Source organism: Panulirus ornatus, chromosome 54 (assembly GCF_036320965.1).
Source record: "Panulirus ornatus isolate Po-2019 chromosome 54, ASM3632096v1, whole genome shotgun sequence".
NCBI classification, from domain to species: Eukaryota; Metazoa; Arthropoda; class Malacostraca; order Decapoda; family Palinuridae; genus Panulirus; species Panulirus ornatus.
The window spans coordinates 6,836,052-6,859,567 of NC_092277.1; the positions used below are offsets into that span (position 1 = coordinate 6,836,052).

General features: G+C 42.3%; 1 long non-coding RNA gene across 1 annotated transcript in view; it reads right to left on the reverse strand.

The window, feature by feature from the left end:
- Positions 1-1,931: 1,931 nt before the first annotated feature.
- Positions 1,932-23,516, reverse strand: part of LOC139765368 (uncharacterized) — a 159,704-nt gene continuing 138,119 nt past the window's right edge. Inside the window, exon 3 of the long non-coding RNA XR_011716656.1 lies at positions 1,932-2,574. This is a non-coding gene — a long non-coding RNA (uncharacterized lncRNA). The remainder of the gene's footprint in view (positions 2,575-23,516) is intronic.

Below are 23,516 nucleotides of genomic sequence, written 5' to 3' on the forward strand. Positions count from 1 at the left end.
ATGTGCTGGAAATGAGATGTTTGAGGACAATATCTGGTGTGCGGTGGTTTGACCGAGTAAGTAACAATAGGGTAAGAGAGATGGGTGGTAATAAAAAGAGTGTGGTTGAGAAAGCAGAAGAGGATGTATTGAAATGGTTTGGTCACATGGATAGAATGAGTGAGGAAAGATTGACCAAGAGGATATATGTGTCAGAGGTGGAGGGAACAAGAAGTGGGAGACCAAATTGGAGGTGGAAAGATGGAGTGAAAAAGATTTTGAGTGATCGGGGCCTGAACATGCAGGAGGGTGAAAGGTGTGCAAGGAATAGAGTGAATTGGAACGATGCGGTATACTGAGGTCGACGTGCTGTCACTGAATTGAACCAGGGAATGTGAAGCATCTGGGGTAAACCATGGAAAGTTCTGTGGGGCCTGGATGTGGAAAGGGAGCTATGTTTCGGTGCATTATACACAACAGCTAGAGACTGAGTGTGAATAAATGCGGCCTTTGATGTCCTTTCCTAGCGCTACCTCGCACATATGCGGGGGGGAGGGGGTTGTTATTTCATGTGTGGCGGGGTGGCAATGGGAATGAATAAAGGCAGATAGTATGAATTATATACATGTGTATATATGTATATGTCTGTGTGTTTATATATGTATACATGTATACGTTGACATGTATAGGTAAGTATATTTGTGTGAGTGGACGCGTATGTATATACATGTGTAATAGGGTGGGTTGGGCCATTCTTTCATCTGTTTCCTTGTGCTAACTCGCTAACGCGGGAGACAGCGACAAAGTAAAATAAATAAACAAAGAAAGAAATCGACCTGGTTCACACCGGTTGGAATTCAAATCATGTAAAGATTTAAAGGTTGAACAGACCTCCTTTAGCATCCACTACACCATTAAGGATCTTTACTTCAACATCGAGGTCGCAAACCATTTTTTCAATATGGACTCTCAAAAAAGATTACGCTGTTATCCCTAAAGTAAGTTAATCTGGTTTCTCCAATAGAGGATCCTTATATGCTTCAATATAAAAGTAATGAATTTTATAAACAGAGCAGTTGCTTATCATACTCCTGTTGCCCAACAAATTATTTCAGTTCAATAACACCAAACATATAACTAATCTTTAAAATTTACTAACCAAACTATAAAGACTTATAGGGTCTTATCGTCCCAATCTCATTAAGCCATTTCACTCAAACATAAGTTTAAAAGTTTACAATACAGACAGTTAATCTCTTGTTCAGCCATTCATACCGGTCCCCAATTAAGGGACAAATTAGTATGCTACTTTAGCACGGTCATACTACCTCGGCCGTTAAATGTAAACATCACTGGGCAAGATACACTTTATGTAAATTTTCACGAAGACAAGTTTTTGATAAACAAGACAGAAATGTTATTTACCGAATCCCTTTATTGTATCTTAAATTTAGACATTTTGACACAAAGGTAATTCTACTAATAAAATCATTATTCCTCATAAAATAAAAATTTTTTTGCTAAAGTTTCACATTATTACACTTGATTACTGTCTCCTGTGTCAGCGAGGTAGCGAAAGGAATCAGACAAAAGAATAGCCCAACCCACCCACATACACATGTAAATACATACACACCCACACATATACATACCTATACATTTTTACAGCGCTGGTGGCTGATTCGAGTGAGAAGTTGCAGAAGCTGGTGACTGAGTTTGGTAAAGTGTGTGAAACAAGAAAGCTGAAAGTAAATGTGAATAAGAGCAAGGCTATTAGGTACAGTAGGGTTGAGGGACAAGTCAATTGGGATGTAAGTTTGAATGGAGAAAAGCTAGAGGAAGTAAAGTGTTTTAGATATCTGGAAGTGGATCTGGCAGCGGATGGAGCCATGGAAGCGGAAGTGAATCATAGGGTGGGGAGGGGGCGAAAATCCTGGGAGCCTTGAAGAATGTGTGGAAGTCGAGAACATTATCTCGGAAAGCAAAAATGGGTATGTTTGAAGGAATAGTGGTTCCAACAACAATACATGTTTCCACTTTTAATTAGTTCCTTGACTATGAATACTAATGCATTATTTGCTAGATTGTCTGAAATCCCATGTTCTCTATAATCTTCCCTCCCAATGATAGAATCTCTTCTCTCATTATAAAATTCATATTCCACAAGACTCATCCCATCAAGAAATAATGCCACAAAATTTTTCCTCTGTCCTGATCTTCCCAGCTTTATCTTTCAACATACTTAGTGTGTAGGTAATCCAAGATACATTCATATAAATTCTGCAAAACCAAATTTGCAATGTACCCACAAAAGTCAAAGCAAAAATGTTACAAAGAAATCTGTAGGCTTTAGGGCTATGGTAGTGGGTAGCTAAAACAAAACTTTTTTGCTGTAATTTTCTTTTGTACTACCAGAACCCTAAAAAAAAGTCTAAAACATTATGATTAAGGCACATACCTTGAAGCATTTCCCATCCACTTTTCAGGGGTGTTGTATATTTCAGATGAATTAACTTGCAGGTGTTTTTTCATCCCCTTATTTTTGTTCTGCATTTCTTTATTAGTTATGTTGTTGGTGACATTTTTTAACTGCCTCTGAAAAAATTGTGACATTTAGTTTGGAAGTACCATTAAAAGTACAACTAACTCTCAGTAAAGCATATTTATCAGTTTATTATACTTAATAGACATCTCAAATGTTAGAGATGTAGTGCAAGGAAACAGACGAGGAATGGCCCAACCCAACATATATAAATGTATATACATAAACGCCCACACACACATATATACATGCATATACATTTCAAAGTTTACATACATATACACACACAGATATATACTTTTTTTTTTTTTTGCTTTGTCGCTGTCTCCCGCGTTTGCAAGGTAGCGCAAGAAAACAGACGAAAGAAATGGCCCAACCCCCCCCATACACATGTATATACATACACGTCCACACACGCAAATATACATACCTCCACAGCTTTCCATGGTTTACCCCAGACGCTTCACATGCCCTGATTCAATCCACTGACAGCATGTCAACCCCGGTATACCACATCGATCCAATTCACTCTATTCCTTACCCTCCTTTCACCCTCCTGCATGTTCAGGCCCCGATCACTAAAAATCTTTTTCACTCCATCTTTCCACCTCCAATTTGGTCTCCCACTTCTCCTCGTTCCCTCCACCTCCGACACATATATCCTCTTGGTCAATCTTTCCTCACTCATTCTCTCCATGTGACCAAACCATTTCAAAACACCCTCTTCTGCTCTCTCAACCACGCTCTTTTTATTTCCACACATCTCTCTTACCCTTACGTTACTTACTCGATCAAACCACCTCACACCACACATTGTCCTCAAACATCTCATTTCCAGCACATCCACCCTCCTGCGCACAACTCTATCCATAGCCCACGCCTCGCAACCATATAACATTGTTGGAACCACTATTCCTTCAAACATACCCATTTTTGCTTTCCGAGATAATGTTCTCGACTTCCACACATTCTTCAAGGCTCCCAGGATTTTCGCCCCCTCCCCCACCCTATGATCCACTTCCGCTTCCATGGTTCCATCCGCTGCCAGATCCACTCCCAGATATCTAAAACACTACTTCCTCCAGTTTTTCTCCATTCAAACTTACCTCCCAATTGACTTGACCCTCAACCCTACTGTACCTAATAACCTTGCTCTTATTCACATTTACTCTTAACTTTCTTCTTTCACACACTTTACCAAACTCAGTCACCAGCTTCTGCAGTTTCTCACATGAATCAGCCACAAGCGCTGTATCATCAGCGAACAACAGCTGACTCACTTCCCAAGCTCTCTCATCCCCAACAGACTTCATACTTGCCCCTCTTTCCAAAACTCTTGCATTCACCTCCCTAACAACCCCATCCATAAACAAATTAAACAACCATGGAGACATCACACACCCCTGCCGCAAACCTACATTCACTGAGAACCAATCACTTTCCTCTCTTCCTACACGTACACATGCCTTACATCCTCGATAAAAACTTTTCACTGCTTCTAACAACTTGCCTCCCACACCATATATTCTTAATACCTTCCACAGAGCATCTCTATCAACTCTATCATATGCCTTCTCCAGATCCATAAATGCTACATACAAATCCATTTGCTTTTCTAAGTATTTCTCACATACATTCTTCAAAGCAAACACCTGATCCACACATCCTCTACCACTTCTGAAACCACACTGCTCTTCCCCAATCTGATGCTCTGTACATGCCTTCACCCTCTCAATCAATACCCTCCCATATAATTTACCAGGAATACTCAACAAACTTATACCTCTGTAATTTGAGCACTCACTCTAATCCCCTTTGCCTTTGTACAATGGCACTATGCACGCATTCCGCCAATCCTCAGGCACCTCACCATGAGTCATACATAACCTTAAATAACCTTACCAACCAGTCAACAATACAGTCACCCCCTTTTTTAATAAATTCCACTGCAATACCATCCAAACCTGCTACCTTGCTGGCTTTCATCTTCCGCAAAGCTTTTACTACCTCTTCTGTGTTTAGCAAATCATTTTCCCTAACCCTCTCACTTTGCACACCACCTTGACCAAAACGCCCTATATCTGCCACTCTATCATCAAACACATTCAACAAACCTTCAAAATACTCACTCCATCTCCTTCTCACATCACCACTATTTGTTATCACCTCCCCATTTGCGCCCTTCACTAAAGTTCCCATTTGCTCCCTTGTCTTACGCACTTTATTTACCTCCTTCCAGAACATCTTTTTTTTTTTTTTTTCATACTATTCGCTATTTCCCGCGATAGCGAGGTAGTGTTAAGAACAGAGGACTGGGCCTTTGAGGGAATATCCTCACCTGGACCTCTTCTCTGTTCCTTCTTTTGGGAAAAAAAAAAAAAAAAAAAACGAGAGGGGAGGATTTCCAGCCCCCCACTCCCTTCCCTTTTAGTCGCCTTCTACGACACGCAGGGAATACGTGGGAAGCATTCTTTCTCCCCTATCCCCAGGGAATAGAAACATCTTTTTATTCTCCCTAAAATTTAATGATACTCTCTCACCCCAACTCTCATTTGCCCTCTTTTTCACCTCTTGCACCTTTCTCTTGACCTCCTGTCTCTTTCTTTTATACATCTTCCACTCAATTGCATTTTTTCCCTGCAAAAATCGTCCAAATGCCTCTCTCTTCTATATATATTCTTTTTTTTTCTCTTCCCCTTCACACACATTCGCCACCTCCCACATCAGCAAGGTAGCATCAAGAACAGAGGACTCAGCCTCAGAGGGAACATCTCCATCCCCCCCCCCCCCCTCCGCTCCTCCCCCCGGAAAACCAAAAACAGATATATACACATATACATATTCATACTTGCTGCCTTCATCCCTTCCTGTCGCCACCCTGCCAAATATGAAATAGTGAGGTATTGCAAGGAAAGAGATGAGGAATGACCTAAACCACCCACATACTTATGTATATACATAAATGCCCACCCACACATATATACATTCATATACATTTCGACATATTTATTTACATTTATCATACTTTGTTGTTGTCTTCCGCGTTATCGAGGTAGCACAAAGAAACAGACAAAAGAATGGCCTAATCCACCCACATACTCATGTATATACATACACACCCACAAACACACATATTTATACCTATACATTTCAATGTGTACATACATATACATACAGAGACAAATACATACATAAACATATACATATTCATACTTACTGCCCTTGGCCATTCCCATCGACAACCCACCACACATGAAATGGCACCCTCCTCCCTGCATGGGCGTGAGGTAGTGCCAGGAAAATACAACAAAGCCCACATTCGTTCACACTCAGTCTCTAGCTGTTATGTGTAATGCACCGAAACCACAGCCACCTTTCCACATCTACACCCTACAGAACTTTCACGGTTTACCCCAGATGCTTCACATGCTCAGCTTTAATCCACTGACAGCACATCAAACCCGGTATATCACATCGTTCCAATTCACTCTATTCCTTGCATGCCTTTCACCCTCCTGCATGTTCAGGCCCCGATTGCTCAAAATCTTTTTCACTCCATCCTCCCACCTCCAATTTGGTCTCGCACTTCTCCTCGTTCCCTCCACCTCTGACACATATATCCTCTTGGTCAATCTTTCCTCACTCATTCTCTCCATGTGACCAAACCATTTCAATACACTCTCTTCTGCTGTCTCAACCACACTCTGTTTATTACCACACATCTCTCTTACCCTTTCATTACTTAATCAAACCACCTCACACCACATATTGTCCTCAAACATCTCATTTCCAACACATCCACCCTCCTCTGCACAACCCTATCTATAGCCCACACCTTGCACCCATATAACAATGTTGGAACCACTATTACTTCAAACATACACATTTCTGCTTTCTGAGATAATGATCTCGCATTCCACACATGCTTCAACACTCCCAGAACCTTCGCCCCCTCCCCCACCCTGTGACTCACTTCGGCTTCCATGGTTCCTCCGCTGTTATATCCACTCCCAGATATCTAAAACACTTCACTTCCTCCAGTTTTTCTCTATTCAAACTTACCTACCAATTGACCTGTCCCTCAACCCTACTGTACCTAATAATCTTGCTCTTATTCACATTACACTCAGCTTTCTTCTTTCACACACTTTATCAAACTCAGTCACCAGCTTCTGAAATTTTTCACCCAAATCAGCCACCAGCCCTGTATCATCAGTGAACAACAACGAACACTTCCCAAGCCCTCTCATCCACAACACAATGCATAACTCCATACTTGCACCTCTCTCCCAAACTCTTGCATTCACCTCCCTAACATCCCCATCCATAAACAAATTACACAACTATGGAAACATCATGCACCCCTGCCGCAAACTGACATTCACTGGGAACCAATCACTTTCCTCTCTTCCTACACATACACATGCCTTAAATCGTCAATAAAAACTTTTCACTGTTTCTAGCAACTTCACTCCCACACCATATACTCTTAATACCTTCCACAGAGCATCTCTATCAACTCTATCATATGTCTTCTCCAGATCCGTAAATGCTACATACAAATCCATTTGTATTTCTAATTATTTCTCACATACATTCTTCAAAGCAAACACCTCATCCACACATCCTCTGCCTCTTCTGAAACCACACTGCTCTTCCCCAATCTGATGCTCTGTACATGCCTTCACCCCTCTCAATCAATACCCTCCTCTATAATTTCCTAGGAATACTCAACAAACTTATATCTCTGTGATTTGAACACTCACCTTTATCCCCCTTGCCTTTGTACGTTGGCACTATGCATGCATTCTACCAATCCACAGGTACTTCACCATGAGCCATACATACATTGAATATCCTCACCAACCAGTCAACAAATCACACCCTTTTTTTATAAATTCCATTGCAATACCACCCAAACCCACCGCCTTGCCGGCTTTCGTCATCCACAAAGCTTTCACTACCTCTTTTCTGTTTACTAAACCATTCTCCCTGACCCTCTCCACCACCTCCACCAAAACGCTTTATATCTGCCGCTCTATCATCTACCATCATATCAATGTATACATACATATACATACACTTTCATATTCATACGCATGTACATATTCATACTTGCTGCCTTCATCCATTCCCATGCCCACCCTGCCACACATGAAATAGCATCCCTCCCCAGGGAGGTTGTGCCAGGAAAAGAAAAAAAGGCCACATTCATTCACACTCAGTCTCTACCTGTCATGTGTAATGCACTCAAACCGCAACTCCCTTTCCACGTCCAGGCCCAACAAAACTTTCCAAGGTTTACCCTAAACACTTCATATCCTCTGTTTCAATCCCCTGACAGAACGTCGACCCTGGTATATCACATCGTTCCAATTCACTCTATTCCTTACACACCTTTTACTCTCCTGTATGTTCAGGCCCCGATCACGTAAAATCTTTTACACTCTCCAACTCAAACTTGCTCTCCCATTTCTTCTTCCCTCCACCTCTAACAAATGTATCCTCTTTGTCAATCTTTCCTCACTCATTCTCTGTGTGTGTCCAAACCATTTCAATATACACTATCGTGTTCTCTCAGCCAAACTCTTTTTATCATCACAGATCTCTCTTACCCTTTCATTACTTACTTGATCAAAACACCTCACACCATATGCTGTCCTCAAATAATTCATTTCCAACAAATTCACCCTCCTCCGTACAGCCCATGCCTCGAAACCATATAACATTGATGGAACCACTATTCCTTCATACATAACCATTTTTGCTCCAAGATGACGTTCTCACTTTCCGCACATTCTTCAATACTACCAGAGCCTTCACCCCCTCCCCAACTGTGTGACTCACTTCTGTTTCCATGGTTCCATCCCCTGCTAAATCCACTCCCAGATATCTAAAACACTTCACTTCCTCCAGTTTTTCTCCATTCAAACATACCTCCTAATTAACTTGTCCCTTAATCCTACTGAACCTAATAGAAAGGGTAGTAAGTGGTGGGATGAAGAAGTAAGATTGCTAGTGTAAGGGAAGAAAGAGGCGTTTGGATGATTTTAACAGGGAAGTACTGCTAATGACTGGGAAAGGTATAAAAGAAAGCGGCAGGAGGTCAAGAGAAAGGTGCAAAAGGTGAAAAAGAGGGCAAATGAGAGTTGGGGCGAGAGAGCATCATTAAATTTTAGGGAGTATAAAAAGATCTTTTGGAATGAGGTAAATAAAGTAAGACAAGAAAACAAATGGAAAAATCGGTGAAGGGGGAAAATGGGGAGGTAACAACAAGTAGTGATGAAATTAGAAGGAGATGGAGTGAGTATTTTCAAGGTTTGTTGAATGTATTTGATGATACAGTGGAAGATATAGGATATTTTTCTTCAGGGTGGTGTGCAAAGTGAAGGGGCCAGGGAGAATATCTTGGTAAACAGATAAAAGAGGTAGCAAAAGCTCTGTGGAAGATGAAAGCCGGCAAGTCGGCGGGTTTGGATGGAACTGCAGTGGAATTTATATGAAAAAAAGAGGGGGATGACTGTGTCGTTCATTGGTTGGTAAGGATATTCAAAGTATGTATGGCTCATGGTGAAGTGCCTGAGGATTGGCAGAATGCATCCTTAGTGCCACTGTACAAAGGCAAAGGGGATAAAGGTGAGTGTTCAAATTACAGAGGCATAACTTTGTTAAGTATTCCTGGGAAATCATATGGGTGGGTATTAATTGAGAGGGTCAGAGCATCAGACTGAGGAAGAACAGTGTGGTTTCAGAAGTGGTAGAGGATGTGTGGATCAGGTGTTTGCTTTGAAAAATGTATGTGAAAAATACTTAGAAAAACAGATGGATTTGTATTTTGCATTTATGGAACTGGAGAAGGCATATGATAGGGTTGACAGACGCTTTGTGAAAGCTTTTAAGAGTATATAGAGTGGGAGGTAGGATGCCAGAAGCAGTGAAAAGTTTTTACCAAGGATGTAAGGCAAGTCTACGAGTAGGAAGAGAGGAAAGTGATTGGTTCCTGGTGAATGTCGGCAGGGGTGTGTAATATCCCCATGGTTGTTGCTTAATTTGTTTATGGATGGGGTGGTTAGGGAGGTGAATTCAAAAGTTTTGGAGAAAGGGGCAAGTATGCAGTCTGCTTTGGATAGGAGGGCTTGGGAACTCATTTGTTGTTTGCTGATGATATAGCACCGGTGGATGATTCGGGTAAGAAACTGCAGAGGCTGGTGACAGTTTGATAAAGTGTTTGAAAGAAAAATGTTTAGAGTATTTGTGAATAAGAGCAAGGTTATTATGATAAAACATATATTGTCTTAAAATGTAGACTAGAAAAATCAATGTAAGTCATCAGACACTACCCTTGCTTTACTAAAGAAAAAGTATAGAATTTGGTAAAGTGTGGGAAAGAAAAAAGCTGAGAGTAAATGTGAATACGAGCAAGGTTATTAGGTACAGTAGGGTTGAGGGACAACTCAATTGGGAGGTAAGTTTGAATGGAGAAAAGCTGGAGGAAGTGAAGTGTTTTAGATATCTGGGAGTGGATTTGGCAGCGGATGGAACCATGGAAGCGGAAGTGAATCATAGGGTGGGAGAGGGGGCGAAAGTTCTGGGAGCGTTGAAGAATGTGTGGAAGTCGAAAACATTATCTCAGAAAGCAAAAATGGGTATGTTTGAAGGAATAATGGTTCCAACAATGTTATATGGTTGCGAGGTGTGGGCTATAGATAGAGATGTGTGGAGGAGGGTGGATGTGCTGGAAATGAGATGTTTGAGGACAATATGTGGTGTGAGGTGGTTTGATCGAGTAATAATAAGGTAAGAGAGATGTGTGGTAATAAAAAGTGTGGTTGAGAAAGCAGAAGAGGGTGTTTTGAAATGGTTTGATCACATGGAGAGAATGAGTGAGGAAAGATTGACCAAGAGGATATATGTGTCAGAGGTGGAGGGAACAAGGAGAAGTGGGAGACCAAATTGAAGGTGGAATGATGGAGTGAAAAAGATTTTGAGTGATCGGGGCCTCAACATGCAGGAGGGTGAAAGGTGTGCAAGGAACAGAGTGAATTGGAACGATGTGGTATACTGTGGTCAACGTGCTGTCAATGGATAGAGCCAGGGCGTGTGAAGCGTCTGGGGTAAACCATGGGAAGTTCTGTGGGGCCTGGATGTGGAAAGGGAGCTGTGGTTTTAGTGCAGTATACATGACAGCTAGAGACTGAGTGTGAATGAATATGGCCTTTGTTGTCTTTTCCTAGTGCTACCTCGTGCACATGCGGGGGGGGAGGGGGGTTGTTATTTCATGTGTGGCGGGATGGTGATTGGAATGAATAAAGGCAGACAGTATGAATTATGTACAAGTGTATATATGTATATGTCTGTGTGTATATATATATATTTATTATTCTTTTTTTATTATTATACTTTGTCGCTGTCTCCCGCGTTTGCGAGGTAGCGCAAGGAAACAGACGAAAGAAATGGCCCAACCCCCCCCATACACATGTATATACATACGTCCACACACGCAAATATACATACCTACACAGCTTTCCATGGTTTACCCCAGACGCTTCACATGCCTTGATTCAATCCACTGACAGCACGTCAACCCCGGTATACCACATCGCTCCAATTCACTCTATTCCTTGCCCTCCTTTCACCCTCCTGCATGTTCAGGCCCCGATCACACAAAATATTTTTCACTCCATCTTTCCACCTCCAATTTGGTTTCCCTCTTCTCCTCGTTCCCTCCACCTCCGACACATATATCCTCTTGGTCAATCTTTCCTCACTCATTCTCTCCATGTGCCCAAACCACTTCAAAACACCCTCTTCTGCTCTCTCAACCACGCTCTTTTTATTTCCACACATCTCTCTTACCCTTACGTTACTCACTCGATCAAACCACCTCACACCACACATTGTCCTCAAACATCTCATTTCCAGCACATCCATCCTCCTGCGCACAACTCTATCCATAGCCCACGCCTCGCAACCATACAACATTGTTGGAACCACTATTCCTTCAAACATACCCATTTTTGCTTTCCGAGATAATGTTCTCGACTTCCACACATTCTTCAAGGCCCCCAGAATTTTCGCCCCCTCCCCCACCCTATGATCCACTTCCGCTTCCATGGTTCCATCCGCTGCCAGATCCACTCCCAGATATCTAAAACACTTCACTTCCTCCAGTTTTTCTCCATTCAAACTCACCTCCCAATTGACTTGACCCTCAACCCTACTGTACCTAATAACCTTGCTCTTATTCACATTTACTCTTAACTTTCTTCTTCCACACACTTTACCAAACTCAGTCACCAGCTTCTGCAGTTTCTCACATGAATCAGCCACCAGCGCTGTATCATCAGCGAACAACAACTGACTCACTTCCCAAGCTCTCTCATCCCCAACAGACTTCATACTTGCCCCTCTTTCCAAAACTCTTCCATTTACCTCCCTAACAACCCCATCCATAAACAAATTAAACAACCATGGAGACATCACACACCCCTGCCGCAAACCTACATTCACTGAGAACCAATCACTTTCCTCTCTTCCTACACGTACACATGCCTTACATCCTCGATAAAAACTTTTCACTGCTTCTAACAACTTTCCTCCCACACCATATATTCTTAATACCTTCCACAGAGCATCTCTATCAACTCTATCATATGCCTTCTCCAGATCCATAAATGCTACATACAAATCCATTTGCTTTTCTAAGTATTTCTCACATACATTCTTCAAAGCAAACACCTGATCCACACATCCTCTACCACTTCTGAAACCACACTGCTCTTCCCCAATCTGATGCTCTGTACATGCCTTCACCCTCTCAATCAATACCCTCCCATATAATTTACCAGGAATACTCAACAAACTTATACCTCTGTAATTTGAGCACTCACTCTTATCCCCTTTGCCTTTGTACAATGGCACTATGCACGCATTCCGCCAATCCTCAGGCACCTCACCATGAGTCATACATACATTAAATAACCTTACCAACCAGTCAACAATACAGTCAACCCCTTTTTTAATAAATTCCACTGCAATACCATCCAAACCTGCTGCCTTGCCGGCTTTCATCTTCCGCAAAGCTTTCACTACCTCTTCTCTGTTTACCAAATCATTTTCCCTAACCCTCTCACTTTGCACACCACCTCGACCAAAACACCCTATATCTGCCACTCTATCGTCAAACACATTCAACAAACCTTCAAAATACTCACTCCATCTCCTTCTCACATCACCACTACTTGTTATCACCTCCCCATTTGCGCCCTTCACTAAAGTTCCCATTTGCTCCCTTGTCTTACGCACTTTATTTACCTCCTTCCAGAACATCTTTTTATTCTCCCTAAAATTTAATGATACTCTCTCACCCCAACTCTCATTTGCCCTTTTTTCACCTCTTGCACCTTTCTCTTGACCTCCTGTCTCTTTCTTTTATACATCTCCCACTCAATTGCATTTTTTCCCTGCAAAAATCGTCCAAATGCCTCTCTCTTCTCTTTCACTAATACTCTTACTTCTTCATCCCACCACTCACTACCCTTTCTAATCAACCCACCTCCCACTCTTCTCATGCCACAAGCATCTTTTGCGCAATCCATCACTGATTCCCTAAATACATCCCATTCCTCCCCCACTCCCCTTACTTCCATTGTTCTCACCTTTTTCCATTCTGTACTCAGTCTCTCCTGGTACTTCCTCACACAGGTCTCCTTCCCAAGCTCACTTACTCTCACCACCCTCTTCACCCCAACTTTCACTCTTCTTTTCTGAAAACCCATACAAATCTTCACCTTAGCCTCCACAAGATAATGATCAGACATCCCTCCAGTTGCACCTCTCAGCACATTAACATCCAAAAGTCTCTCTTTCGCACGCCTGTCAATTAACACGTAATCCAATAACGCTCTCTGGTCATCTCTCCTACTTATATAAGTATACTTATGTATATCTCGCTTTTTAAACCAGGTATTCCCAATCATTAGTCCTTTTTCAGCACATAAATCTACAAGCTCTTCACCATTTCCATTTACAACACTGAACACCCCATGTATACCAATTATTCCCTCAACTGCCACATTACTAACCTTTGCATTCAAATCACCCATCACTATAACCCGGTCTCGTGCATCAAAACCACTAACACACTCATTCAGCTGCTCCCAAAACACTTGCCTCTCATGATCTTTCTTCTCATGCCCAGGTGCATATGCACCAATAATCACCCACCTCTCTCCATCAACTTTCAGTTTTACCCATATTAATCGAGAATTTACTTTCTTACATTCTATCACATACTCCCACAACTCCTGTTTCAGGAGTATTGCTATTCCTTCCCTTGCTCTTGTCCTCTCACTAACCCCTGACTTTACTCCCCAGACATATATATATATATATATATATATATATATATATATATATATATATATATATATATATATATTTTTTATTTTTGCTTTGTCGCTGTCTCCCGCGTTTGCGAGGTAGCACAAGGAAACAGACGAAAGAAATGGCCCAACCCACCCCTATACACATGTATATACATACGTCCACACACGCAAATATACATACCTACACAGCTTTCCATGGATTACCCCAGACGCTTCACATGCCTTGATTCAATCCACTGACAGCACGTCAACCCTGGTATACCACATCGCTCCAATTCACTCTATTCCTTGCCCTCCTTTCACCCTCCTGCATGTTCAGGCCCCGATCACACAAAATCTTTTTCACTCCATCTTTCCACCTCCAATTTGGTCTCCCTCTTCTCCTCGTTCCCTCCACCTCCGACACGTATATCCTCTTGGTCAATCTTTCCTCACTCATTCTCTCCATGTGACCAAACCATTTCAAAACACCCTCTTCTGCTCTCTCAACCACGCTCTTTTTATTTCCACACATCTCTCTTACCCTTACGTTACTTACTCGATCAAACCACCTCACACCACACATTGTCCTCAAACATCTCATTTCCAGCACATCCATCCTCCTGCGCACAACTCTATCCATAGTCCACGCCTCGCAACCATACAACATTGTTGGAACCACTATTCCTTCAAACATACCCATTTTTGCTTTCCAAGATAATGTTCTCGACTTCCACACATTCTTCAAGGCTCCCAGAATTTTCACCCCCTCCCCCACCCTATGATCCACTTCCGCTTCCATGGTTCCATCCGCTGCCAGATCCACTCCCAGATATCTAAAACACTTCACTTCCTCCAGTTTTTCTCCATTCAAACTCACCTCCCAATTGACTTGACCCTCAACCCTACTGTACCTAATAACCTTGCTCTTATTCACATTTACTCTTAACTTTCTTCTTCCACACACTTTACCAAATTCAGTCACCAGCTTCTGCAGTTTCTCACATGAATCAGCCACCAGCGCTGTATCATCAGCGAACAACAACTGACTCACTTCCCAAGCTCTCTCATCCCCAACAGACTTCATACTTGCCCCTCTTTCCAAAACTCTTGCATTCACCTCCCTAACAACCCATCCATAAACAAATTAAACAACCATGGAGACATCACACACCCCTGCCGCAAACCTACATTCACTGAGAACCAATCACTTTCCTCTCTTCCTACACGTACACATGCCTTACATCCTCGATATCTATATATATATATATACAGCGCTGGTGGCGGATTCATGTGAGAAACTGCAGAAGCTGGTGACGGAGTTTGGTAAAGTGTGTGGAAGAAGAAAGTTAAGAGTAAATGTGAATAAGAGCAAGGTTATTAGGTACAGTAGGGTTGAGGGTCAAGTCAATTGGGAGGTGAGTTTGAATGGAGAAAAACTGGAGGAAGTGAAGTGTTTTAGATATCTGGGAGTGGATCTGTCAGCGGATGGAACCATGGAAGCAGAAGTGGATCATAGGGTGGGGGAGGGGGCGAAAATTTTGGGAGCCTTGAAAAATGTGTGGAAGTCGAGAACATTATCTCGGAAAGCAAAAATGGGTATGTTTGAAGGAATAGTGGTTCCAACAATGTTGTATGGTTGCGAGGCGTGGGCTATGGATAGAGTTGTGCGCAGGAGGATGGATGTGCTGGAAATGAGATGTTTGAGGACAATGTGTGGTGTGAGGTGGTTTGATCGAGTAAGTAACGTAAGGGTAAGAGAGATGTGTGGAAATAAAAAGAGCGTGGTTGAGAGAGCAGAAGAGGGTGTTTTGAAATGGTTTGGGCACATGGAGAGAATGAGTGAGGAAAGATTGACCAAGAGGATATATGTGTCGGAGGTGGAGGGAACGAGGAGAAGAGGGAGACCAAATTGGAGGTGGAAAGATGGAGTGAAAAGGATTTTGTGTGATCGGGGCCTGAACATGCAGGAGGGTGAAAGGAGGGCAAGGAATAGAGTGAATTGGAGCGATGTGGTATACAGGGGTTGACGTGCTGTCAGTGGATTGAATCAAGGCATGTGAAGCGTCCGGGGTAAACCATGGAAAGCTGTGTAGGTATGTATATTTGCGTGTGTGGACGTGTGTATGTACATGTGTATGGGGGGGGTTGGGCCATTTCTTTCGTCTGTTTCCTTGCGCTACCTCGCAACCGCGGGAGACAGCGACGAGGTATAAAAAAAAAATATATATATATATATATATATATATATATATATATATATATATATATATATATATATATACATATATTCTTTCTTTTCTTTCATACTGTTCGCCATTTCCCGCATTAGCGAGGTAGCGTTAAGAACAGAGGACTGGGCCTTTGAGGGAATATCCTCACCTGGCCCCCTTCTCTGTTCCTTCTTTTGGAAAATTACAAAAAAAATGAGAGGGGAGGATTTCCAGCCCCCCCCTTCCCATTTAGTCGCCTTCTATGACACGCATGGAATACGTGGGAAGTATTCTTTCTTCCCTATCCCCAGGGATAAATATATATTCTATTTTATTTATTTTGCTTTGTCGCCGTCTCCCACGCTTGCAAGGTAGCGCAAGGAAACAGACGAAAGAAATGGCCCAACCCACCCCCATACATAATGTATACACACACATGTCCACACACGCAAATATACATACCTATACATCTCAATGTACACATATATATACATACACAGACACATACATATATACCCATGCACACAATTCACACTGTCTGCCCCCATTCACTCCCATCGCCACCTCGCCACACATGGAATACCTTCCCCCTCCCCCCTCATGTGTGCGAGGTAGCACTAGGAAAAGACAACAAAGGCCCCATTTGTTCACACTCAGTCTCTAGCTGCCACGCAATAATGCTCGAAACCACAGCTCCCTTTCCACATCCAGGCCCCACACAACTTTCCATGGTTTACCCCAGACGCTTCACATGCCCTGATTCAATCCACTGACAGCACGTCAACCCCGGTATACCACATCGATCCAATTCTTTCTATTTCTTGCCCTCCTTTCACCCTCCTGCATGTTCAGGCCCTGATCACACAAAATCTTTTTCACTCCATCTTTCCACCTCCAATTTGGTCTCCCACTTCTCCTCGTTCCCTCCACCTCCGACACATATATCCTATTGGTCAATCTTTCCTCACTCATTCTCTCCATGTGCCCAAACCATTTCAAAACACCCTCTTCTGCTCTCTCAACCACGCTCTTTTTATTTCCACACATCTCTCTTACCCTTACATTACTTACTCGATCAAACCACCTCACATCACACATTGTCCTCAAACATCTCATTTCCAGCAGATCCACCCTCCTGCGCACAACTCTATCCATAGCCCATGCCTCGCAACAATACAACATATATATATATATATATATATATATATATATATATATATATATATATATATATATATATATATATATATATATATTCCATGTGTGGCAAGGTGGCGATGGGAATGAATAAAGGCAGACAGTGTGAATTGTGTGAATGGGTATATATGTATGTGTCTGTGAGTGTATATATATACACACACGGACATATACATATATACACATGTACATAATTCATACTGTCTGCCTTTATTTGTTCCCATCGCCACCCCGCCACACATGGAATAACAACCCCCTCCCCCCTCAGGTAAGCGAGGTAGCGCTAGGAAAGTCACCAAAGGCCCCATTCGTTCACACTCAGTCTCTAGCTGTCATGTAATAATGCACCGGAACCACAGCCCCCTTTCCACATCCAGGCCCCACACACTTTCCATGGTTTACCCCAGACGCTTCACATGCCCTGGTTCAATCCATTGACAGCACGTCGACCCCGGTATACCACATCTTTCCAATTCACTCTATTCCTTGCACGCCTTTCACCCTCCTGCATGTTCAGGCCCCGATCACTCAAAATCTTTTTCACTCCATCTTTCCACCTCCAATTTGGTCTCCCACTTCTCCTCGTTCCCTCCACCTCTGACACATATATCCTCTTGGTCAATCTTTCCCCACTCATTCTCTCCACGTGACCAAACCATTTCAAATCACCCTCTTCTGCTCTCTCAACCACACTCTTTTTATTTCCACACATCTCTCTCACCCTTACATTACTTACTCGATCAAACCACCTCACACCACATATTGTCCTCAAACATCTCATTTCCAGCACATCCACCCTCCTGCGCACAACTCTATCCATAGCCCACGCCTCGCAACCATACAACATTGTTGGAACCACTGTTCCTTCAAACATACCCATTTTTGCTTACCACCCTCCTGCGCACAACTCTATCCATAGCCCACGCCTCGCAACCATACAACATTGTTGGAACCACTATTCCTTCAAACATACCCATTTTTGCTTTCCGAGATAATGTTCTCGACTTCCACACGTTCTTCAAGGCTCCCAGGATTTTCGCCCCCTCCCCCATCCTATGATCCACTTCCGCTTCGATGGTTCCATCCGCTGCCAGATCCACTCCCAGACATCTAAAACACTTTACTTCCACCAGTTTTTCTCCATTCAAACTTACCTCCCAATTGACTTGACCCTCAACCCTACTGTACCTAATAACCTTGCTCTTATTCACATTTACTCTTAACTTTCTTTTTTCACACACTTTACCAAACTCAGTCACCAGCTTCTGCAGTTTCTCACATGAATCAGCCACCAGCGCTGTATCATCAGCGAACAACAACTGACTCACTTCCCAAGCTCTCTCATCCACAACAGACTTCATACTATATATATATATATATATATATATATATATATATATATATATATATATATTTTTTTTTTTTTTTGCTTTGTCGCTGTCTCCCGCGTTTGCGAGGTAGCGCAAGGAAACAGACGAAAGAAATGGCCCAACCCACCCCCATACACCTGTATATACATACGTCCACTCACGCAAAATATACATACCTACACAGCTTTCCATGGTTTACCCCAGACGCTTCACATGCCCCAATTTAATCCACTGACAGCACGTCAACCCCGGTATACCACATCGCTCCAATTCACTCTATTCCTTGCCCTCCTTTCACCCTCCTGCATGTTCAGGCCCCGATCACACAAAATATTTTTCACTCCATCTTTCCACCTCCAATTTGGTCTCCCTCTTCTCCTCGTTCCCTCCACCTCCGACACATATATCCTCTTGGTCAATCTTTCCTCACTCATTCTCTCCATGTGCCCAAACCATTTCAAAACACCCTCTTCTGCTCTCTCAACCACGCTCTTTTTATTTCCACACATCTCTCTTACCCTTACGTTACTTACTCGATCAAACCAAGTCACACCACACATTGTCCTCAAACATCTCATTTCCAGCACATCCATCCTCCTGCGCACAACTCTATCCATAGCCCACGCCTCGCAACCATACAACATTGTTGGAACCACTATTCCTTCAAACATACCCATTTTTGCTTTCCGAGATAATGTTCTCGACTTCCACACATTCTTCAAGGCCCCCAGAATTTTCGCCCCCTCCCCCACCCTATGATCCACTTCCGCTTCCATGGTTCCATCCGCTGCCAGATCCACTCCCAGATATCTAAAACACTTCACTTCCTCCAGTTTTTCTCCATTCAAACTCACCTCCCAACCCTACTGTACCTAATAACCTTGCTCTTATTCACATTTACTCTTAACTTTCTTCTTCCACACACTTTACCAAACTCAGTCACCAGCTTCTGCAGTTTCTCACATGAATCAGCCACCAGCGCTGTATCATCAGCGAACAACAACTGACTCACTTCCCAAGCTCTCTCATCCCCAACAGACTTCATACTTGCCCCTCTTTCCAAAACTCTTCCATTTACCTCCCTAACAACCCCATCCATAAACAAATTAAACAACCATGGAGACATCACACACCCCTGCCGCAAACCTACATTCACTGAGAACCAATCACTTTCCTCTCTTCCTACACGTACACATGCCTTACATCCTCGATAAAAACTTTTCACTGCTTCTAACAACTTTCCTCCCACACCATATATTCTTAATACCTTCCACAGAGCATCTCTATCAACTCTATCATATGCCTTCTCCAGATCCATAAATGCTACATACAAATCCATTTGCTTTTCTAAGTATTTCTCACATACATTCTTCAAAGCAAACACCTGATCCACACATCCTCTACCACTTCTGAAACCACACTGCTCTTCCCCAATCTGATGCTCTGTACATGCCCTCACCCTCTCAATCAATACCCTCCCATATAATTTACCAGGAATACTCAACAAACTTATACCTCTGTAATTTGAGCACTCACTCTTATCCCCTTTGCCTTTGTACAATGGCACTATGCACGCATTCCGCCAATCCTCAGGCACCTCACCATGAGTCATACATACATTAAATAACCTTACCAACCAGTCAACAATACAGTCACCCCCTTTTTTAATAAATTCCACTGCAATACCATCCAAACCTGCTGCCTTGCCGGCATATATATATATATATATATATATATATATATATATATATATATATATATATATATATATATTAAGGCATGTGTACGTGTAGGAAGAGAGGAAAGTGATTGGTTCTCAGTGAATGTAGGTTTGCGGCAGGGGTGTGTGATGTCTCCATGGTTGTTTAATTTGTTTATGGATGGGGTTGTTAGGGAGGTGAATGCAAGAGTTTTGGAAAGAGGGGCAAGTATGAAGTCTGTTGGGGATGAGAGAGCTTGGGAAGTGAGTCAGTTGTTGTTCGCTGATGATACGGCACTGGTGGCTGATTCATGTGAGAAACTGCAGAAGCTGGTGACTGAGTTTGGTAAAGTGTGTGAAAGAAGAAAGTTAAGAGTAAATGTGAATAAGAGCAAGGTTATTAGGTACAGTAGGGTTGAGGGTCAAGTCAATTGGGAGGTGAGTTTGAATGGAGAAAAACTGGAGGAAGTAAAGTGTTTTAGATATCTGGGAGTGGATCTGGCAGCGGATGGAACCATGGAAGCGGAAGTGGATCATAGGATGGGGGAGTGGGCGAAAATTCTGGGAGCCTTGAAGAATGTGTGGAAGTCGAGAACATTATCTTGGAAAGCAAAAATGGGTATGTTTGAAGGAATAGTGGTTCCAACAATGTTGTATGGTTGCGAGGCGTGGGCTATGGATAGAGTGGTGCGCAGGAGGATGGATGTGCTGGAAATGAGATGTTTGAGGACAATGTGTGGTGTGAGGTGGTTTGATCGACTAAGTAACGTAAGGGTAAGAGAGATGTGTGGAAATAAAAAGAGCGTGGTTGAGAGAGCAGAAGAGGGTGTTTTGAAATGGTTTGGGCACATGGAGAGAATGAGTGAGGAAAGATTGACCAAGAGGATATATGTGTCGGAGGTGGAGGGAATGAGGAGAAGAGGGAGACCAAATTGGAGGTGGAAAGATGGAGTGAAAAATATTTTGTGTGATCGGGGCCTGAACATGCAGGAGGGTGAAAGGAGGGCAAGGAATAGAGTGAATTGGAGCGATGTGGTATACCGGGGTTGACGTGCTGTCAGTGGATTGAATCAGGGCAGGTGAAGCGTCTGGGGTAAACCATGGAAAGCTGTGTAGGTATGTATATTTGCGTGTGTGGACGTATGTATATACATGGGTATGGGGGTGGGTTGGGCCATTTCTTTCGTCTGTTTCCTTGCGCTACCTCGCAAACGCGGGAGACAGCGACAAAGCAAAAAAAAAAAAAAAAAAAATATATATATATATATATATATATATATATATATATATTATCCCTGGGGATAGGGGATTAAGAATACTTCCCACGTATTCCCTGCGTGTCGTAGAAGGCGACTAAAAGGGGAGGGAGCGGGGGGCTGGAAATCCTCCCCTCTCGTTTTTTTTTTAATTTTCCAAAAGAAGGAACAGAGAATTGGGCCAGGTGAGGCTATTCCCTCAAAGGCCCAGTCCTCTGTTCTTAATGCTACCTCGCTAATGCGGGAAATGGCGAATAGTTTAAAAGAAAGAAAGAAAGATATATATATATATATATATATATATATATATATATATATATATATATATATATATATATGTTATCCCTGGGGATAGGGGATTAAGAATACTTCCCACGTATTCCCTGTGTGTTGTAGAAGGCGACTAAAAGGGGAGGGAGCGGGGGGCTGGAAATCCTCCCCTCTCGTTTTTTTTTTGAAATTTTCCAAAAGAAGGAACAGAAGGGGCCAGGTGAGGATATTCCAAAAAAGGCCCAGTCCTCTGTTCCTAACACTACCTCGCTAACGCGGGAAATGGCGAATAGTTTAACAGAAAAGAAAGATATATATATGTGTGTCCTTTGAGATGTATAGGAATGTATATTTGTGTGTGTGGACGTGTATGTATATACAACTGTATGTGGGTGGGTTGGGCCATTCTTTCGTCTGTTTCCTTCCACTAACTTGGTAATGCAGGAGACAGCGACAAAGCAAAATATAATAATAATAAAAGTCAGAAAGTTTGAAGGATTGTATCCATGGTGTGGAAATCATGCAAAGACTATATGAACAGAGACTGTGATGTTTCAAACGGTCAAAAAAGGTAAAATATAGGTATTCATTTTTAAGGCAATGGATTAATTCAAAAAGCAAATGAGTTAAAATCCTTTTGTAGGACAGCTATAAAATACAGATGAATGAGGCATCTGTCTATAAAGTGCACAATACAAGCAATAGATGAAGAATTACTGTCAGAAACCAAGAGACATTTTATGTATCACATTTCTATGATCACAGATATATATTGGCATAAAACTACATTACATGATCCTCATGTAAATATGATAAAATAAATATTGTAAGACTACATTTTGTATCATTAATAACTGAATAAAACAAACAAAATCCAAAAATAAGACAGCGTAATAAGCTAATTTCAACAAGGTATTTACTATCATCTCACCTACAGAAACCAGTATAATTTCATTCATTGAGAATACCTTTTGTGGGTCTAATGGTGCCCCTGATAATGAAAAAGCTTTACCACAGTTAGTAACACACCACTTCCCACTGATCTTGTATCTGTGATTTTTTTTTTTTTTTTTTTTTTTATACTTTGTCGCTGTCTCCCGCGTTTGCGAGGTAGCGCAAGGAAACAGACGAAAGAAATGGCCCAACCCCCCCCCATACACATGTATATACATACGTCCACACACGCAAATATACATACCTACACAGCTTTCCATGGTTTTCCCCAGACGCTTCACATGCCTTGATTCAATCCACTGACAGCACGTCAACCCCGGTATACCACATCGCTCCAATACACTCTATTCCTTGCCCTCCTTTCACCCTCCTGCATGTTCAGGCCCCGATCACACAAAATATTTTTCACTCCATCTTTCCACCTCCAATTTGGTCTCCCTCTTCTCCTCGTTCCCTCCACCTCCGACACATATATCCTCTTGGTCAATCTTTCCTCACTCATTCTCTCCATGTGCCCAAACCACTTCAAAACACCCTCTTCTGCTCTCTCAACCACGCTCTTTTTATTTCCACACATCTCTCTTACCCTTACGTTACTCACTCGATCAAACCACCTCACACCACACATTGTCCTCAAACATCTCATTTCCAGCACATCCATCCTCCTGCG